Raw genomic sequence first — 20159 nt, forward strand, 5'->3', positions numbered from 1 at the left:
AACAGGACAGTGATGTAATCAGAGCAATTGAGTGAGAGAGACTTCTTTGTCTCCCTGGAGACAACTTTGTAACCCGAAAGGATCTCAGAGCTCCTGGCCTCCCTGGAGCCCAGATACCCCCTTGGGGTTCCAGTGGTCAGCTCTCTCTCTGCCCACAAGGAGAAACCCCAAGGTCCTGAGGATACAGTGCAGGAGAGGCAGGGAGTGGGGGACACAGGGTCCTAAAGCTAGGACCTTCTTCCCTAGTGGCAACAGAATGTATTTATGAGCACTGTTTCCAAAGTGACTCAGAGCAGAGAGCTGTGTGTGTGCCAACCATTGTGTGAAACAGGCTGACATGAGAAAGGGCCTTGTATTAGTTTTAGGACTCTTTTATGTGCAAGGGAAAGAATCCCAATTCAATCTAAAACAAAGACTAAACAGAAGTAATTGAGCCATGGAACTGGGTACCTTCAGGGGATTGCCCTGGTTTCAAGTACAGCTGAATCCAGGGATTAAACCAAGTCGTCAGGATTCTCTCTCTCTCCATCTCTTGGGTTTGTTTCCATCTGTCTTTGCAGTTGGACTTCCTTTATGCAGGTGAAGAAAAGAGCTGTTGAAAGTCCTAGTCTTACACTCCAGCAGATAGAGGGAGTTTCTATGTCAGTACGTAAGTCCCAGGGAAGCACTCTGATTGGCCCTGATGAGTCACATGTGCATTTCTTGGACCAATCACTGGTGCCACAGAGAGGAGGTACTATGATTGGTACCGTCCTGAGATTGACTGGCAACCCCAGCCAAATCACATACAATGGAGGAGAGCACAGCCCCAGTGAAAGCAAAGCTGAGCTAACAAAAATAACCCAGAGACATTATGGTTCTTTCCTCCGGTTGTCCACTGTAGAGCAAATCATAGGAGAGTATTTATATTCATCCTAGAAATCTGGGAGGCTGAATCATTTAAGGAGAGCATAATACTAATTATATATATTTAAATGAGATTTTGAAGACAGGTATAGTAAATAGTTTCCATATGACAAGATTAATTAAAGTTGTGGAGTTATTTTTTTTTTAATGTTTATTTATTTTTGAGAGAGAGAGAGAGAGAGAACATGAGCAGGGAGGGGCAGAGAGAAGGAGACAGAATCCAAGCAGGCTCCATGCTGTCAGTGCAGAGCCTGATGCTGGGCTTGAACTCACAGCGCAGAGCCTGATGCAAGGCTCATATGCATGAATGCTGAGATCATGGCCTGAGCTGAAATCAAGAGCTGGATGCCCAACTGACTGAACCGCCCAGGCACCCCTGTGGAGTTGTTTTCAGTAGGGTTTTAGTTGCTCCTCCAAGGGGTTTTGATGCAAAGGGTTTGATGGTGCTGTTATTTTGGGGGAGGAGCCTCAGAGGGAGTTCAGGTGACCTGGGCTCTGCCTCTGGGCCTGCGCACAGCTCACTTTATGATTTTAGACAAGTCCTTTCCTCTCCCTGGACCTCAGTTTGCCCAGTTTTACAATGAGAGCCATGGTGTCTGCTGGTATATCTCATGGATCTACCACAAAGCCACGGATCTGTCATAAAGCCCACTCCTGTACTCTCCGCTCTCTCTTAGTTAAATCACATTGCAGGAGAGACCTGTTGGTCCCACAAGCACAGGATGCCCCAACAAGGAGCACATGAATTCTGCCCCTGCCAGCTTCTATCTGAAGACTTAGAGAGGCTTGTGCTGGGATTAAGACTGAACCAAAGTTCAGTATTCCTGAAGTGCCTGGCCCTGGTCCTGGCCCCGCTGACAGGGGCTCACAAAGAGGGCATTTACCCAACTATGATTTCTAAGAAGCAGATACACAGAGTCATAGAGACTCTGGGCTAGAAGTTCCCACGAGGTCCCTGAGCCAAGACTGCTGTCCTATGCTGGAGGCTCCTCCCCAGTAGCCAGGAGAGTGCTCCTCCAGTTGCTGCTGCACACCTCCCATGACATGGGCACACTTCCATCTAGACCCCTCTGAAGTCCAATCTGCCCTGAAGCTTGCTACAAGTCTCAGTGGCAGAGGAGAGTATCCCAGTCACAGATTTGGGGGACAAAAAGCTCAGGGTGTCCGGAGCACTGAGCAAGTACGTGGCAGGAGTAGGAGACGAGGGGCAAGAGAAGGCAGGCCTTGAAGACTAAAAAGGAAGCTGAATTCTGCCTCGAGGGCAAGGGGATACCTCTGGAGGACATTAGGTGAGAGAGAAAGTTGACCCTTCGGAAAGGCCTCTAAACTGTGGTTTGGAAGACATTGGGGCCAAGCTGGTGCCTAAACCCAAGAGAGATGATGGATGCCCACACTATGGAGTTGATAAGAGATGACCCAAAGGCTGACTATGTGGCATTTGGTGACCCAGTAGTCATAGGATGGTGCCCAAATCAGAGGACAGAAGCTGAGATACCATTGGCTGGGATGGAAACCCAGGGAGGCAGCTTTGAAGAAGGACTAAGTTCATTAGTAGACACAAGGCGTGTGAAATTCCTGGCTGGCCATCTGGAGGTTTCAGGGATCGTAGTGGAGGTCGGAGGTTCAGACCAACTTCTCAGATCCCAGAAGACCCCTGGAGGCTTCAGCAATGCCTTACCTACCCCGGACATCTGATAGAAAGATGGAGTCCAGTTCTATCTGAGGGCCATCATTTCTGAACAGGGATTTCAGTGCCTTTCTTCCTTTGGGAAGGTTCTTGATCACAGAGTCCTGAAGGGCTCCTGACTCTCTGGGATCAAGGAGATCCTGCAGTTTCCCTTCCTCATGACTGCTCCAGGCCAGCTTGGAAGGTAGGTGGAGGTTGCAGGGGAAGGAGGGCAGGCAGGTGTGCAGGTGTGCAGGCTGCCCAGAGTGGAGGGGCAGGGCTTGCACCAGTACAACCTGTGAGTGTGCGTTCCTGTTTTATTAAACATTCCTGGTGAAGTATTTCTCATCTGCAAGGGGCCACACCAGAGGATCTTAGCACTCACCTCTGCTTAAAAATGGAGACTAGCTCCTTGAGTCTGAATTTAAAGAAACTTCCTGTGAAAGCCATTTAAAAGGCTGAGGAACTGCTGAGAGGGGAGAAGATCGGATCAGAAGCCTGTAAAAATGAGTTTAAATAAAAGAAAAGAAGGAAACAAAATGATTATACAAGCAGTATGTATTTGTGAAATAGAAAGTGCAATGTGTATTGAAGAAAGGAGAGTGTCCTTCCTGGCCTCCCTACTTTCCTTTAGGTGGTTGCTGGGGTGGGGGGGCGCTGGGTTCCCCACCTTTGGTCCTGGAGGTTTGGCCCAGTGGGGGGAGGGAGGGAGGCTGGGGGGCAGGCAGGGTTGGGAAGGCCACACCTCCTGGTGGGTGGCATGAGCCCTGGATCTGTAGCCTGTGACGTCAGGCTCTGGCTGGACTGCCCCTCTCTGGCCTTGGCTGCTTCCTCCGGAAAATGGGGCGAGGTGCCCATGGGGCCTCCAGCCAGGGGGCTGAGCTGATGATGGGCATGAGGGAAAGGATCAGGGAGCTGGCTGGAAGCTGGTAATTAATAAAGGAAATGCCCTGGGACTGCTGCCGAGCCGCCTCAGATGACATATCTGTCGCGGGCTCGGCAAACCATTAAATGACCATTTTCTGACAGAACGACTTCCCCGCTTGCCAGGACATATTTTCTCTTCTTGCCCTCTTTTCTCCTCCGCTCCCCTCCCCCATTTCTCCCTCACCCTGGACTCTGCCCTCCCTGCTGTGCCACTGTCCTGGATGTCTCTCTTTCTGTCTCCGCACGTGTCTCTGGCTATCTCTCCATCTCTCTGCCTCTCCCTGTATATGTGTGTCTCTGTGTGTCTGTCCTCCCCTAGTCTCTCAGTGTCTCTATCTCCCTCTATCTCTGTGTGTCTCTGTCTCTCCCCTGCCGTCCCCTCCCCCCCCCCCCCCCCCCCGCATCTCTTCTCTTTGTGGCTGCCTCTCTCTTTCTCAGGTCTCTGGCCCTCTCTTCTCCCAGGCTGCTCTCTCTCTCCCACCTCCCCTCTCTCTGCTTCTCCCCGTCTGTATAAGGTTTAACTACCCCCCCACCCCCCCTTGTCTGGCTCAGCCTACCCCCTCCCTGCCTCCCCCCTCCCCGGCTGCCTGACGGCTCCAGTTCATTTCTGCCTGTTTAATTGGGCCCCGGATGAGTTTGGTCGACAGGGCCATTCATCATGTGGCCGCGGCTGGCGGCGGAGCCCGGGGGAGCGGGGCTGACAGCTCCGCCAGGCTGGGATGCGGCCTGCGTCGGGAAGTTCACATATTTGGGCATTAGTGCAGCTATTAGTTTAACAAGCTTCGTTTATCCTTGTCACTACCACTTCAGCTTCCCATGTAATCATTTGAAATGTAGATTACAGCCAGACAAATGGGACAGCGCAAGACGCGCAGGGTGGAGGGAGTGACACTCAGCTCGTTAGGGCCGCCTTCCCAGCCCCATCCCTTTCCAGGCAAGTCTTTGATTAGCTTAATATTCACATGATTTCAGTGGGAAGCGCCAGTCACCTGTGCCAAGCCCCCAGTGCTGGGCCGAGGTGCCCAGGGTGTACCTAGGTGAGGGTCCAGGTCCTGCCAGGGTGGGGTTCCTCTGGTTCAAAGACTACCCACGCTGCAAGGAAACATGGGTGGCCAGGGCCTCAGAGTCTGCCCTCCCAAAGTGGTCTTCCAGGATGAGGTGGTTTCCAGACCCTGGCTGTGCCCTCCAGCTCTGATTTTGGCATCGTGGGCTATTGTCTTCTTGTGTGACCTGAACAAGGTCTGGCCTTCTCTGGGCCTTGTGTCCCCATCTGGAAAGTGAGGGTTCCAGATTGGATTGGGTGGGCCTGCTTTTCTCCATTCCCCTGCCAAGACCCCTCACCTTGGTTCTTTTGAACCCAGTTTCCAGTCATTTCTATTCTTTACTCAGTAGATTTAGGGCTCCTTTCAAAATGTAAACCTGGCTCTGTCTGTGTCCTGCTCCGAAGGCCCTCATGGCCCTCAGAATGAAGGCTGAACCCCTTCCGAGGTCTTGGAGCGAAGGTGGGGAAAAGGAAGGCTTTGGTATCTCCTACTGCCCGCCCTCCAGCTTGATCTCCTCTGTTTATGCACTTCAGTTCCCTGCAGGCCTGGAAGTTGTCAAATGCCCCGAGCCCTCTCTCAGCTCTGGGGTTTTGTGCATGCTGTTTTCTCTGCCAGAAATACCATTCTCCCTGTGCCCCCTTCCCCAACCCCTTTTCTCAATCCTCTTTCTTATCCTTCTCATTCTTAGTTTAGATGTTCCTTCCTCCGGGAAATCTTGTGCCCCGCCCCGGGGTCCTTCTGCCCAGTGCCTGCCCTATGTGCGTCTCAGAACCCTACCTACAATAGCACTTAGCACGTGCAGTCAAACTGTCTGCTTGTGTCCCCCACTGGACTGAATTCCATGAGGGCAGGGCCTGCCTAGCACAGGACCTGGCCCTGGAAGCTGAAAGAGTAGGTGGACCACCAGCAGCGCCGTGCCTGAGCAGCCTTGGACAGAGAGGCCCTCACACACCAACATTCCTCATGCAGCAAGTTCATTATGCCTAGGCTCCTTCTTCCTGACCCCCTGTGCCCCATCCTGCTGACACAGCCCACCTCCCTCCACCCGCACGCACAGCTCCAGAAGGGTCAGAGTCTGGTTCCCTGGGAGGACCTCCTAAATCAGTCAGGGTCCAGGAGAAAATGGTTGGCCCTCTCAAAGAGTTCAACTGAGGAGAGTTTACTGACGGGACTCTGCAGAGCTGTGAGCCGAGCTAGGGAAACCAGTATGGGATAGTGAGGCATCGGTGGGGAGCCATCACACTTTAAGGCCTGAAGGGCAAGGGCGAGGGAGTATTGTTGCCAGAACCTGGAGAAAGCAGGAGCCGTGGGACAGGGGCTGTAAGAAGATGTAAACCTTATAAAGCAGTCACCATAGAGTTGGGGTGAGGCAAGGAACGACTAGGGGTAAATCTTCTGACTCCTCACTCTTCTCTCCCTCTACTGTCTGTCTGGTGCCTCCCAGAGGGCCAGGGGGCTCTGAGTGCTGTGGTCCATGGAGATTAACCTCCTGGGATACAGAGCAGGGAAGACAATAAAAGAGGGGGATGACCTGGTAGAGGTGGGGGTATGGGACAGATAGAGAATACCCCGCATACCCCCCAACATTGCCACAGGCCAGCCCCTCTGCAGAGAGGCCAGAAGGGCCCTAAGCAGACTCGCCTCTGGAGAAAGTGGAGATATCCTCTACAGAGGGCTCCACAGGGCATGGACATGAGTGCCAGCTGCCTTTTACATCATCCCTTCACTGGGACATCTCCCTGCTCAACCCAGCCAGGCCAGGGCAGTCCTAAACAGTTTCTTTTTTCACCTCTCCCCCTGCTGAGCAGCTTGTCTCTGTTTTCTTCCTGACACCTTCTGAATAATGACACCAGACCTTGAAGCCAACGAGTCGTGAATCAAAGTGGCTTCTTGATATCATAAAAGAGATGTTCTAAACCCCAAACATAAAGATCGTTTTATCTTTATTAATAGTTTAATGCATCTGAGAAAGCTATTTGACATTTTTTACACCTCCAACTCTTTCCTTCATGCATTGCTGGTCAGATTACACCAGGGTTCAGCCACTTAAATCCACTTAATAACTGACTAAATTCTACACTGAATTTACATTGAGCTACAAGCTGATTCGCAGATATAGGGGAAATTTCTAGCAAAAACAAACAAATAAACAAACAAAAAACCCTACACCAAAGTCCTGACTCCAAAGTTGTAAATCTGCTTTAATAATGAAAAAGGACTTAAAGTATTGGGATTGATGTCACATTTAATAGTACTTCCTGATGAAGACTCTGCAACACAAAATGAAGAAATGTATCTCAATTAATAACTGGGAGTGAGTATTTTCTGCATCTATTTAATTAAATTATTGCACTTGCAAACACATAATGTGGAATTAATTAAAAACACATAGAATTTGGGAAATGGAGACTAATTCAACTCCTCCCAGTTGCTGTCAGGCCCAGTACACATCAGTGCATGATACTGAGAGGAGAAAGGTTTGGTTACTAATGACATCTGAATTGGAATAACATCTAATTAATTGGCTAATTGTTTCTATCATACACACCGCCGCCACCACTGCCATTGCCACATCACAAAAACGTATCCAAACAATATGACTACACTTAATATGTACATGTACACACACTGGAGCCCAGCACACACCTACAAACATACAACCCCACATGCTGGGCACTTACATGCAAATATTCTCTCATAGGAGATACACATGCATAAATTTATATATCACACACAAATACTCCCAAGTAAAGTTTAGTGGAGAAGAGAGAAAAACCTATTCTCTGCTTCTCCCCACCTTCCCAGAAAGGAAAAAAAAAATGTAACTGTCAGAAATGTGATAGGACTGTCGAAGACATATAGAAAAAGCTCAAACAAACCATGTAAGTTGTGAAACATAAATCCCAATTCTATTTGTTCTGCGACATTGTATAAACCACACATTTTTCAATAAGATAGAAAATTAAAATCCTCACCAGGTTCAGAATTGCTTGGGGAAGTTAGATAGAAAGCCTACTGTCCTGGCAAAAGGAGAAGCAACTGTTGGCTGGTCAAGTACTGAAGGATGCTTCAGGACCACGGACAGCAGGGCCTCCCTTCCTCCTCATTTTAGAGCCGCTATAAATGCGTTCACACACCCAGGGCTGTGATTGGCCAGACATTCCATAGGCATAGTCTCTACTTAAAAGATTACTCAATTCCTTGATTCCTTCAATTTCTGGGGAGTCCTTGAGCATCTCTAATCTACACATAGCTCCTGGGGTGTGCCTTCTACTCCCCCAAATCTGTAGTCTGTCCTTTCCCACCCCTCCCCCACCCCACTGAAGTTCACTTGATTCATTTAAGTGCTTTAGTTCCAAATGGCTTAACATCTTCCTCACAAGGAATTCTCCCCAATGACTATCAAATATTAAGTAAAGCCAGTTAACCCCACACCCTAGAGAATTGTATAATGTTACTATATTCTGTTCAGAGAAGTTTTATTTATCACATTTGGTTTCCCTTTCCCTAAGCCAATTTGTTACTCATGAAGAAATGTTTCAAGACTTCTTGAAAAGCTCATTGTTTTTAGTGTGTTTTCTGTGGAATGTCCCCAAGCCATTTGAAGACTAAATAATGACATCCTTTGGTTTGTTCTCATCCAAACATCATTCTTCCTCAAACAAGCTTCCTTGATCAGGCAGACAGGCTTCTCTTTGCAGGAGCCTCACTCCCCCCTCCCCATGGTTTGTCCCTCATGGACCTCCAAGCCACTATTTTTAATAGTTTCCCCCAGACACTTTCTGTTGACAAGCAGTCTGCTGCCGTGGCAGCCTGACCCTTCTTTGGCTTAGGGGTAATTTTCAATGACAGGTACCTCATTGTAGCCAGAGTTCTACAGTTTCATTCTTCACTTTCTTCCCAGCCCTTGGGTTGGTGCCAGTGTTGATTGAGATCTAGCTCATTGCCTAAGCAGGATCAAGTGCCTGGGGGCTTCAGCCCTTTTGTGGGATGGAGATTACCACAGGTAAGGCCAGACCCAGAGATCCCTCAGTCTCTTTGATCTCTCATCTTTGACTCTGAGTCCTTGTGGTCAATGCTTGGTCCCTTGCCTTTGATTCATTTAGAATCACAGACTCATTGTCACTTTGAGATGGAAGGGCTGGAGAGCATGTCATTAAACCTTAAGTCCTCCACCCCATTGTGCATATGGAGAGCCTGAGCCCCAGGTAAGGACCTTCTGACAGGGGTGTGAGAAGAATAGGACAGGAAGATGCCATTTCTCTCAGTGGGGGTGGAGGGGGGGTCCCAGCCAGTCCCTCTTGAGTTTCTGAAGCAGAAACTCTGGGTCCTCTACCATCTTCATACAAGTCTGCCCTATCTCCCATCTTCCTTCAATTTAATTCAATGAATGCTTATTCAGTATGGACTAGTTGAATAAAAAGGAAGGAATCTCTTCTCTGAACCAGGCAGTGTGCTACAGGCAATGGAGACAAGGTGGTGTGGCAAAAACTTCTGCTTATGTTCCAATATCCACTCTCTCCCCTTCCCATAGCAATAGAATTTGTAGCTGGACAAATAGGGCCACTCAGAATAAAGATCACATTCTCCAGTTTCCCTTGCAGCTAGATGTGGTCATGTGATTTAGTTGTGGCCAATGGGATATAGGCAGAAGTGTCAGGTACCAGCTTCCTGGAACCTTACTTAAGAGACAGCTGGTTCTCTTTTGTCTCCTTTATCCTGATCCCTGCAATCCTGATGCTGCCATCTTGGACCTTGGGGCTAAGGAACTAAAAGGAGGTCTCTGTGGGCCTCCTGCTGCCAAGTTGCCTTATCAGCCCTGATCACCAGCCTCCAGACTCCATATGTGACAGAGGGTAATCTTCTGCTTGTTTAAACCACTGTTATTCTGGGTTTTTCAGTCATTCATAGCTGATGTATTCTAATATGGGTAGTAAAATAAATACTTTTTTAATTTTTAATTTTTTTTTCTATTCTTTCTAGCTTTGCCAAGAAAACATTGGTCTCTTTCAAAAGGAAATTTTATTCCTGGGGGCTCAGTCAGTTAAGCGTCTGACTTTGGCTCAGGTCATGATCTCATGGTTTGTGAGTTGGAGCCCTGTGTCAGGCTCTGTGCTGAGAGCTCAGAGCCTGGAGCCTGCTTCAGATTCTGTGTCTCCCTCTCTCTCTCTCTGTCCCTCCCCTGCTTTCTCTCTCTCTCTCTCTCTCTCTCTCTCTCTCTCTCTCAGAAATAAGAAAACATTAAAAAAATTTAAAGGAAATTTTATTAAGAAACTAGATTCTAACTAAAAATATTTTAAATAAAGCGATGTGGGGGCGCCTGGCTGGCTCAGTTGGTTGAGCATCTAACTCTTGATTTTGGCTCTGATCATGATCCCATGGTTGTGGGATCAAACCCCACATCAGGCTCCATGCTCAGCATGGAGTCTGATTAAGATTCTCTCTCTCCCACTCCCTCTGCCCAACTCATTCTCTCTCACTAAAAATAAAGGCAAAATTTTTAAAAAGAGATGTGTATATACATATGATGTCTATATATGCATAAATTATCTCTGGAAGAATAAAAAGAGACTGTAGTCATGGGAAAGAACTGGGGGCTTCAGAGGTGGGAATGAGACTTACTGCCTACTTTTTTTGCTCTGGATTTTTTCACACAAGTATGTGTTATCTTTTTTTAGTGCAAAGACCTAAAAATGAATGAAATACCATTTTATACCTTGGAGGCCCCCAGTCCAGTCACTCTCAGAGGAACCTTTTCAATGTTGCCAAATGGACATCCATTCAGCTCCTCTTTCAGCCCACCTCCTCCCGGGACAGCTTAATCTCTCTGTGGAAAAGGAGGAAAACAACAAACACGCCAACCTCCGAACCTGTTTGTGCATCTGGGGAAGATAGAGGCCCCTCTTCCAGGGCTGTGGCAGCTACACCTGGTGAGCTGACACATCCTAACTGCTCAGCAAAGGTGATGATGACTGTTACCACATCCTGTGCCTGCTTGTCGTTCCTGGGTGTCCCACAGCACCTCACAGACACCACTTGCTCGTGCAACCATTGTCCTGATATGGTTTGCCTCCTCACTACCAGAGGGGGAGCTCCATGAGGGCAGGGTTCATATTCCATTCATCTCTGTCCCCAGCCCCGGTGCCCAGACCAGACCCTGGCATGGAGCAGAAATCAAGGAGCATTTATTGGCTGGAGGAAGGAGAAAACAACGGGCAGTTCATTTTAAAAATGCAGACCCTGATGGTTCCAAGAAATTCCAGTTGATTCACGGTTTTTGACTGGAATTGTAGTTTTCCCTGGATTCAACATTCAGCTGAACCCAAGGAGTGCCAAGGTGAGGCATGTTAGGATAAGGGAACCCTGGAACTCTGCCCAGAGGTATCACCCAGGGAGTACTTTTCTTAAGAGGAGTAACAAAATCCTCTTGGTGTCTCCATGAGGACTTCACTGTCTGTGGCTGGACCAGGGCACTGAGCACTCACAAACTCAGCCCACAGCCAGAGTGCAATGACTCTCAGAGACTCTGCTCTGGGGTCTGCTTGGCTTCTTATCTTGACCCCACTGTTCACCAGCTGTGTGAGCTGGGGCAAGATATCTGAGCTCTCCAGGCTTAGTTTCCTCACCTGTAAAAGTGAGGATCCTAACAATTGTACTTACCTCATAGGGTTAATGTAAGGATTTTAATGAGATAATGCATGTGAAATCCATTTATTAAGGAGTCACAATTCTTTGAGGTATGAACATAGTTTAACTTTTCCCCCAGCTGCTCCAGCTGTGCTCTATGGAACTATCCCCTCCCCCACCTTTTCTGGTATGGGAGCAGTCTCTTTACTGACATCTTAGGCATATTTTAGAACTTTCTAGTAAGTTCGTTATTAGAACAGTTTCATTCTGGAATTTAACACTCAGTCCTGTTCTTTTTGGAACTTTAGTCTCAAACGTAACTCAATACTGATATTCTACCCTCATCCTCCCAAGTAGACAGCATCTTTATGTAGCTCCCATAACCTGCAAAGAAACTGTATTAGTTTTCTATTGCTGCATAACAACCCCAAACTCAGTGGCTTAAAACAACATAAATATATTATCTCACAGTTTCTGTGGGTCAGGAGTTTGGTCCTTTCCTTGAAGCCTCACCAGACTGAACTCAAATATCGGCTGGGGCTGCAATCTCATTTAAGGCTTGGGATCCTCTTCCAAGTTCACTGATTATTGACAGAATTTGGTTCCTTGTGGTTATACAACTGATGCCCTCAGCTCCTAGAGGCTGCCCACCATTCCCTGCCACATGGCCCTCTCCACAACATGACACTCTGCTTCTTCAAGGCCAAAAGTAGGGCATCTGCTTCTCTGACATCTAGATACTCTTAAAGAAATCACCTGCTTATGTCAGGCCCACCAGGGTAATCTCCCCTTTGATTAACTTAAAGTCCACTGATTAGGGACTTTAATAACATCTGTAGACTCTCCTCACCTTTACCATAATTTGGAAAGCCTGTGTGCCTCCCCTCCCTGACTCCTGGATGTGGGAGATCTGACTCTGCTTCTTCTCCTTCCCCCAGCCCCACCAAAGATGGTCATCACACACCACATGACACAGCCTCCAGCTGACAGCCTTCAGATGTCCCTTCACCAGGGAGAGGCTCTTTGGGGCAGGGTTCCAGTAAGGTGTTGTAAAGGTGACAAGTAACTATAATGCCCCACAACCCATAAGGCTTACCCATATTTTTGTCTGGTTTCCTTTCCCCTTCTTCAGTGAACACGGGCACAGGTCCCCAAATCTTCAGGCCATACAAGGAGTGAAATTCCAGTCTTCGTTTCTTGAAAATACCTCCAAACTTCCAAGGGATGCTCTTAAAGCCACTTTCCCTTGGCTTTGGAGATAGGAAGCAGCAGTTCTGCCCCAGGACACCTGAACCTGCATTTTGCCCAAGCTGGCCACCTGTTTCTGTCTCAGTCTTCTTATATTTGTACTGGAGGGATGAAGGTAGGAGGATGTTACTGATAGTCATTCTTTAAATTGTCATCTCTCAGGTAGCACTGTAGAAGGTGACTGGACCCAACTGGTAGAGGCTCCAAGAACTTTGGGTTTCAATTTTGGGCTTGGCTGTGCAATGTGGGGACAACAGGAAAAATTCTACTAAGTCTCAGCATCTGATAAACAGTGCTTAATAAGTGCTAATGGGTATTATTGATCAGAGCTCAACTCGAAGAGTCTTGCATTGAGAAGCAGGGCGGACCAGGAGTCAGAGTGGACCAGGAGCAAAGCTGCAGATGACAAGCGGTGGGACTCCTTCAGTACCTGCAGGCCAGGAATACACTTGTTCTCCAAACCTGGTGTCAGTTGGAGTCCAGGCGAGGGTAGGGCAAAGGTGAGGGGCGGAGAGGGCAGGACATATTCATGCCATTCTTTTGCTTCAGGCTGTTCGTCCTTCACTGCCTCAGAGGTGGCAGGAAAGAGCTGAGTGAAGCTGAGATTGAAATGCTCTGGAATTCGTGGCGTCGTGAAGATACAGCCTGGCTAACTATCACCAGACCCATTTCCTCTTTTTCTTCAGCACACAGGTAGACTACATTTCTCAGCCTCTCTTGCAGTTGGGTCTGGCCACAAGACAGAGTTGTGGCCGATAGCATGTGAGTGAAGATGTCTCCCATTTCCAGCCCTGCCCGTGGAAATCTTCCAAGGCATGATACTCCAGATGCTTATCTTTTTTGCAGCCTTGATGCAGACAAACAACTTTGGAGGCTACACATAAAGATGGCAGAGCCAAAAGATACAAGGGACCTCGATCCCTGAGTCACTTTGTGGAAGGCCGCCTCCCTACCAGGAACACCTACATTTAACCGTCATGTGAGTGAAAGGTATATGCTTTTGTGTGGAGACATTTCAGTTATAGGGTATGTTTGTTGCATCAGCTGGCACTGCTTTATCGGACACACGAGTTCACAGAGCAAATGAGAAAATTAGCTTGCATCCGCACTGTCCACACTGTAAGAATTTCTACGAGTTTCGGGAATGTATCTGCCATGCTCTACAAAGTATGCACAATGTTTTAATTCCACTTCACAGAAAGGTTTTCTTTCCAAACCCTCTTCAGGGGCCTTCCCTATTAAAAAGTCCCATTTATAGAAACTACTACTTAGCATTTTTGGAACTTGTTATCCTATTCAGCAGAGTCTAAGTCAGGAGGCTTTGAACTCGGACAATTACTGCTCTTGATTAACAACAAGAACTGATGAGTTGGCCTTTCCAGTGTGCTAAGCAAACTCAGCCAAGCAGAAAATATCACTGAAGGGGAAACAATGGGAAGTGATTTTCTTGGTTACATTATGAGCCGTCGTGATATTTACACATGTTTGTGGATAATGTGGGAAACTCTGCTGCTTGCGTGCCCTTGCAGATGACACTGTTGGGCTTGAAACACCATGTTTCCCACTTGATCTGGGCTGCAGATGTCATCCTGCAGGCAGCCAGCCTAGTGGAAAAACCACAGACCTGGGAGTGGGCAGGTGTGGGTGCAGGATACCTGAACCGCGTCTTTGGAGCACCTGTTCCTCCAGGTGTCCCTGGGGCCAGCACCCAGGCCTGGAGCCTCATATTGTCAGACAGCCCAGTGGCAGCATAAGTGTCCATTTCTTTATACCCTTGACACAACTGGGTATTTTAATTTTTTTAAATGTTTGTTTATTTTTGAGAGAGACAGACAGACAGAATGTGAGTGGGGGAGGAGCAGAGAGAGGGAGACACAGAATCCAAAGCAGGCTCCAGGCTCTGAGCTGTCAGCACAGAGCTTGATGTGGGGCTCGGACCCGTCAACTGCGAGATCATGACCTGAGCCGAAGTCAGACGCCCAACCTACTGAGCTACCCAGGCACCTCAACAGAACTGGGTATTTTAAAATTTTTTTTTTTCAACGTTTATTTATTTTTGGGACAGAGAGAGACAGAGCATGAACAGGGGAGGGGCAGAGAGAGAGGGAGACACAGAATCGGAAACAGGCTCCAGGCTCTGAGCCATCAGCCCAGAGCCTGACGCGGGGCTCGAACTCACGGACCGCGAGATCGTGACCTGGCTGAAGTCGGACGCTTAACCGACTGCGCCACCCAGGCGCCCCAGAACTGGGTATTTTAAAAGAGATCTTTGTGAAGTTGAGTCATGTTGCTTTTAATCCCAGATTGCACATTTACTTATATTTAATATGTCTGCATTTGTGAGTGATCTATGTAAGTCCTTTATCCATTTCTCCTTTGGGGATAGTAGTAGTTTTCATATCATTGCATACAAAATTTTCATTTATTAAGGGCATTGCACCTCTTCATGTTACTTAGGTTTATTTTTCCAAGTTATTTGTCCTTTTTTTGTTCATTTTTGTGCATTTAAAGTTAAAAAAATTAAGTAGCCAAAATTCTATTTTTTCCATCTTTTTAAGCTTCTAAAGTCACATTTCATAAGGAAGTTGGAGATATATTCATCTATAAACCCTAATAGATTTATTTTAAATATTTAAAACGTAACTGGTTAGGGACCCCTGGCTGGCTCAGTCAGTAGGGTATGCGACTCTTGATCTCAGAGTCGTGAGTTTCAAGTCTATTTAAAGAAAAAAAAAAGGTAACCCTTCAATCCACCAGGGGCTTATTTGAGTGGAAGATATGAAGTAAAGATCTTCCTAGGGCTTCAGTAGGTTCCTTGATAGTTCATTTCTGCATTCTACCTTTGTCTCAGTCTGCTCCAAGTCCTATAACAAAAATACCACAGATTATGTGGCTTAAACAACAAACATTTATTTCTTGCAGTGTGGAGGCTGGGGATCCAAGATCAAGGCATCAGCAGATTTGGTGTCTGGTGAGGGCCTCTTTCCTATGTCCATAAATGGTGGGAGGGATGAGGGAACTCTCCAGGGTCTCTTTAAAAGAGCACTAATCCCATTCATGAGGGCTCCACCCTCATGACCTAATGACCTCCAAAAGTTCTCTTCTACTAATACCATCATACTGGCGATTAAGTTTCAATATAGGAATTTTGCCTGGACACAAACGTTCAGTCTGCAGCAACCCTCCTCCTGAGTTTGGTAGTGAGCCTGGCTCAAAGAAGCTTCCGCCTAGAGTTTAACCTTTGGATGTAAAAATCTGGCTTCCTTACAAGTGAGGAAAGAGGTTGGCAAACTCACACTGGTCATTTAGAAAAAAATTTTGCACAGCACATGTATTCCTCACATCTTCAAAATAAATGTTATGAGATTTATACCCATTGTGCAGAAGAAAAAAACCAAGGCTCCTAGAAGTGAGGAGACTGCTCATACCAGCAAACCGACTCCCAAGATCTAGAGCTGAGACCCAGCCCAGGCACTTAGGAGCCTTTATCCTTCTGCCTTTTTCACAGCCCTGATGCAGCCTGATCCCTCCGCGGATCACCTCTTTACCCAGCACCTAGCATGGTGGGAGCTTGGGGAACGAATGGGCCTAAGGCTTAAGTCTCACATGGCAGATCAGCCATCCCCCTCTCCTCCTCTTCGTGATGGTCACTGAGGCTGCTGAAGGCTGCCTGAGCGTACTCAAGGTTGGCATTTCCACCCTCCTAACTGGAGGCCTCGCCGTGGCCTCCTTTCTGCCGTCATGTGGGGACTGCACGTGCCCGGGTTACTGCATATACTGGTGTCCCATAGCTGAGGAGGGCAGGCTTGAGGCCCCTCTGTCCCAGGGGAGCCAGGAACGAGGGCCATGGCATCGGAGACAGAGGGGCCTGCTCTGCCTCACCAAAGGGTCCAAGTTTCAGTTCCAAAATGCTGCCACTTGTCTTTGAAGCTCGAGCCCCTGTGCCTCGAGCGCTGGGAAGAAGAGCTGGGCCAGTGCTCCGCTGCACCAGCATCCTTCTCTCTCCCTCAGGAATCACCTTCGTCACCATTCATTGCCAAAATGAATGGAAGCTGCACAGCCGGCTTTATTAAATATGAATGAGTCACAGCCCACGGCCCCCACGCGGTCACTCACCCACTCCATCTCTGGCAATTACCGCGTCGCACACACTGTGCCAAGGGGCGCCGCGGTCCCTGCCTGCCCTTGCAGACTGACATCGCCCAGCAGGGGCAGGGCTCAGGTCTGCAGCTGCCCCTGATGGAAAGCCACTCCTGGGCTCCTATGCAGTCCAAATGCTCCGCTCTGAAGCTGTAGGGACAGGGCACCTTCCGCAGAAGGATCGTGGACGCTTGGGCTCTGAGGTCTGGCTGGGGATAGATAGCCTGTGACTTTGGAGCCCAAGGTCTCCTGGCATGACGGACTCCTAAGCTCTGTCTGCATGTCAAGGGTGTGTGGGTAACAGATATGTTAGATTTCAGGCAGTTTTAAGATCCAGCCTGGATCAAAGTTAAGAGCATGTGTGCAAGGGCACACGGTCACCGAGCACACATGCAGTGTGTGTTCACGTTCCCCGCACAGGAGCCCAGTAGATTGTTGAGTTTCATGTCACTGGGGTCCTTGTTAACCCCGTCCGCTGCTGTGTCCTCGGTGTTTGTTGAATGAATAAATGAGGCAGGTGTTACTGACCATTTTGGAGCTACTGAAGTTGAGTTACGGAACTCACCAAGGTTCCACGGCTGTGGAATATCAGAGCTAGGTGTCAAATCCGGGGTTGGGCTCCACCCTGCCAAGTGGCTGGCGGCTTGCCTGGGAACCCCTGCCCTGCCCAGGCCACGGTCCGATGCCTCAACACAGCACTCTAGTTGCATAGATTTCTTTGACCCTGGTTTCATCAGGAGAGCCAGTAAAGTTCCCCACAGCCCCATGTGGCTTCGTCAAAGGTTAAAAACAAATGCAAGTTGTACAAAGTTGTAAAAACAAATGAGATACAATTCTTTTCCTGAACTTAAAAAATTACTTTTATTTTAGGAACCAATAAAATTATGGCAAATATTTACAAATAATTATCTCACATAAAGGTTACATAAAATCAATCCTTCACAAGTAACAGTCACTCATGAAAAGACACACAGATATTGAAACTACGCCAATCTTATTGCAAGTTTCTCCAACTAATCTAAAAGAAAAGTGTTGCAGTCAACCATTTAACTTAGAATGAAACCACAAATTCCAAGTTTGACAAGAAAAAAAAAAGGTAAAAAATGAAACCAAAATCCCACCCCTGTTTTCTCCCAAGTCCCACCCCAAGCCCCTGCCCTCCTCCCAACAAAAGAAAAATATGTCCAACATCTTTGGCAAATCGGCACTGCTGTAATTACATTCAAATATTATTACACACAAAAGCAACACACGTCACTAAGAAAAAAAAAAACCACCAATATTTCAAGTCAGGTATTTCTACTAGAAAAAAAGAATACAAAACATACACATTTTTAAGAAGCATTTTTTTTCAATCTGTTGGAGACAGATCATCTCCTACTTTCAAAGGCAATTCAATTGTGGTTTTTTTGTTTTTTTGTACTTTTTTTGTACTTTTTTTTTTTTTTTTTTTTTTTACAAGTAAGCGTCTATGCAGGCATCACAAACTTTGGCGGATATAGTAGATATGTATTTCTTTGATGCTGGAAGGTCAGTCCCTAAGACAAAGTCAACTGTCTCAAAGAATGAAAAGCTAAATCCATGTGTCTTCCTGGCAAAGAGTTCCATTTGCAATGTAATCTGCATTTATTTCTATAAATAGTCAATGTCCAAAGGCCACTAGAGGGTGAAGAACCGGGGCAGCGTCTTCCAGCAAGAGTCAGGGCAACACCCAAGTCAGATTTCCACCCTCCGCCCAGACTTAGAGGCCTAGCAGCTGGGGCCAAGGAGGGGGCCCTCAGTGCCCACAATACCCCACTCTGAGCTGGTGGCTCGGGGCCAAGGGATGGGCTGCTGCTAGGTCTGCTCACCATCTCTGACCAAAGGCGAGGAGAGCAGGCAAGAATTGGCATGAGGAGACTCAGCACGATCTCTGAGTTTCAAGTATGTCTGAGGTACAGGGGTGCGCGTGTGTATGTGCATGTACACACTCACATGCACACATATGGAGGGGAAGGCCTGATCCGGAGGCTTTGAGCTTTGCAGGGCATTTCAAAAAGACTCAGGACTTATTTATTTTTAGCTTTATAGCAATTAATTGGCTATTGATTGGTTGGAATGTTCAACTCTCCATTTCCTCAAATACAATAAAATAGTTTCATTAAAATGTATTCATGCTTGAAAATAGGGAGCCATTAAATGGTTTCCTTTCTGTTCCACTCCAAGGGAAATGCACCGTTTGTAAATCAAAAATCCATCATCCAAAATCACTTGTTCTTAATGGTGCTTTTAGAGAAGATGAGAGACATGGTCGTAAGCATGGTGCTTTGGGGGATAAGGGTGGCCTGGTGGCCATAGTTGCAGGACTGGGTGGGCCCGCAGTTGGGACGGGTGAGGCTCAGCTTGGCCTCCTCCAGCCAGGCCTCAGAGTCAGGGAAGGGGGCACAGAACTCCCGGTCTCGCCCTTCCCCTGCTATTTCACACTTCCTTCCGCACGCCATGCTCAGAGCTGTCTAAAGCTGAAAGGTGGGATTCCTGCCCACAGGCCAAATACACTACCTGAGACTGACCCCATTTTAGAATTCATTAAGATTCCCTCAATACATATAAACAGCTGCATTTTCTCCTTATGCCGCTCAGGGGTCTAAGATGTGGGAAGAGGAATATCTAGACTTAACTGCACGGTGGTTACATTTGCCCCTAACTCAGAGATGGGCTAAATGGGACCCCTGGGAACACGTGGACTCAAACTCTAGATTGGCAGGGACATGATCCTGACGTCTCCTTTGATCCTGGGGTGGGGGTGGTCCAGGAACGGGACCCCAGTGTTGAGAAATTACAGTGAATGAAAGAAAGTCTGGTGCCTGCCTGCTTCTGGCAGCAGCCCATGTCAGAGACACTGCAGACCTCTCCTCAGGAGAGCGGGCAGGCTAGGGACTTGCTTCCAGTCCTCCCCACAGCCCCTCGGGACCTGGCCGCCACTCTGGAGGTGCAGCCATGAGCTGACAGTGGGGAAGTGCAGATCAACACCATGGCTCCACCATGAATATGCAAGAGGGAATCCTGAGGTAAGGGGACATCAGGGGACAAGGGGCTGAAGGGGCTGCTGGGAGGTGGGGCAGACTGCAGGCTAGGAGTCATGGCCTGACTGTCCAATTTTCCAATAATGTGTTTTGTTACCTTTTAAGAAATGCACTTGCCTTGGACCTCTCTGAGGCCAAAAGAAGTAAAGGAATAAATTCTCCAGGAGCACCGATGTGCGTGCCTGGAAACCATCAGAGACAGGCTCCTAGATGGGTGACAAGGCCAAGGCTGCAGAGCCAGGTTCTTAGTGGGGCCACCGAGGAGCTGGTCTAGCTGAGTGCTATGGGATCCACCCACACCAGCCTGGGCCTGGCCTCTCCAGGGACCTGGATTTTTCTCTACCCTCGGGGCAGCTGTGTCTCAGACATATCTTGTTTCTAGGTATTTGCCAGGAGTGCTTGGTTTGTTTTTAAGATTTGCTCCCCATAGCTTGGAGCTAAATTCTAGCTGAAATGTCATCCAGAAGGGGGTAGCTGGTGTCAGAGGCTGCAAAAGGCAGGGCAAATTGCTCTGGGATGTGACTTCTCATAAAGGGATTT

The sequence above is a fragment of the Lynx rufus genome, unplaced genomic scaffold, assembly GCF_022079265.1.
Source record: "Lynx rufus isolate CCGP_SWC_20201006 ecotype Redwood Valley unplaced genomic scaffold, mLynRuf1.p SCAF_10, whole genome shotgun sequence".
Lineage (NCBI taxonomy): Eukaryota > Metazoa > Chordata > Mammalia > Carnivora > Felidae > Lynx > Lynx rufus.